The sequence below is a fragment of the Cystoisospora suis genome, assembly GCF_002600585.1.
Source record: "Cystoisospora suis strain Wien I chromosome Unknown contig_3616, whole genome shotgun sequence".
In the NCBI taxonomy this organism is placed as follows: Eukaryota; Apicomplexa; class Conoidasida; order Eucoccidiorida; family Sarcocystidae; genus Cystoisospora; species Cystoisospora suis.
In genome coordinates, this window is record NW_027156411.1 from 3,741 (window position 1) to 5,702 (window position 1,962).

The window sequence follows — 1,962 nt, forward strand, 5'->3', positions numbered from 1 at the left end:
TCTTAAGCGAGGGAATTTGCACCATCCTAGTAGTCGTAGTGGTCGTCCGAGCGTACTTCTTGATGGCTGTGAAGCCAAGAGAAGGAAATAGCAAAAGAAGAAAAAGGAAGGAGAGAAAGAAAGAAAGAGAACTCACGAAGACGGCGGTCATGGAGAAGGAAAGGACACGTGTGACGAGGCAAAATATCTAGTAGTCTTGACCTTGGTTTGGGTTGTTGAGGTGAATGAACTCTCGTTTCATAGGCAGAGGAGCAAAGGGTAGAGAAAAAAGGTGTTGAAGATGGGATAGATCGCTAAGAGCTTTTCCACAAGGTGGATGACTGACGGCGAAAGTGACGCTATCTGTTCTCTCGATAGACGGATGATAAGGCCCGTGGACTGACGAAGAAAAACGAGATATGATGACTCTCGGTGAATTTTCAGAGTCGCATTATGAGCCAAGTCTTTCACATGATCAGTGCCTAGTGTTGATCTACAACAGACGCTACTGTACTAGATACTCCAAAGTGCCTTCCTCCTCTTCGCCCCTATGGTCTAAAATTGCACGAATGACTTGTTCTTCTCCCCCCCTCAATTGTCCTTTCCTTGTTTCCTTGAGCGGAAGTTGGGCTATCTTACACAGGGGAGTTAGACTCCAACTAATTGAGTTCTCTGCAGTTGTGATATGACGGATTCCCCCTCCCATTTTGATCATTACCGGTAGTAGTCCTATACCTCACACTCGATTCACTAGGTACGAGGAGAAGCTAGAATGGGGACCTGATAGTAGAAAAGAGTTGGCTCGCCTAACCATGCTAATCACACAAATGAGAGAGATGTACAGCCATGCCTGGTTAATTGTGTGGAGGTGCTGACGGGCAGATCGTTTTCTGGTTCGACAACGCTGTGTACACTTGCTTGATTCTAAGCCTCCTTCAAGTGTCTAAAGGCCAGTCCAGAAAGGCAAAGACAATCAGTGGGCAGGTTACAGACTCGAAGTTCGTGGTGTGACTTCGGTCGAATCTGAGATTCTAGCAACGATTGCTCACTGCATGTCCATCATTCTTCACCAAACATGAGTGAACTTTCCAACTGAAGTTTCAGTACACTCGGATAAAGAAGGGGGAAGGAAGTCCAACGGACGAGTTTCTCTAGAAGCCGCGCACCCTTTTGACTCCTTTTGAGGAGAGCTAGCAGCAAGCCACTGTGACCCTGCCTAGTTTTCTGTTCAACCCCAACTTCTACAAGAGATCATATAGCACGCATGCATATGCCAAGCCTGACACCTGTTACAAAGCAACGAAGGTATCGGAGGAGGTCAGTGGTCGTGGATAGTGCGCCTTCATCGGTGGGGAGGAGGAGATCCAGACAGAGTTCGTTCCCCTCCCTAGCTCTCGATGGCACAAGTGATAGTGTACCCGCTACTACCTCAGTTCGAGGTGTCTCTCTCCTCTACGGGAAGGGGGGGGATGTCAAGGCAATGCGGTCAGTGCTCCACAGGAGACTGATTCAGACATGCTTTAGGAAGGAATAGTGAAGAAGGAATTCCATGCGTTTAGAAACGGTAACTGCACTTGTCATTCTTTCGGCTTTTAAGAGGAACAACTCGGGTGAGTACCGGATGTGGTGTGGCTGCAGAGATGTTAGGTTGGTGCCAGTGTTTCACTAGGTGCAAATTGATCGAAGGAGTAAGCACATTTAATGTCCAGAGAAAGAAAATGACATTTCTTCTTGTTCAAATTCTGTCTAGCCCCGCACTCGCACGTGGCTCCAGGAGGCAGGATTTGACGAGTACATCGGAGCCGCAAAAGGGGGATGAGAATGACTTTTCTGCCAACACCTGAAGTATAGACAAGGGAGAAAGAATCTCTCTATCTTGTTTATTTGATATCTTTTCAAATTCATCCTGTTCTTTTATCCAAGGAAACGTACAAGTTCCGAAGACTTCAGACAGAAGCACTCGGTTCTATGGTGTAGTGGTTA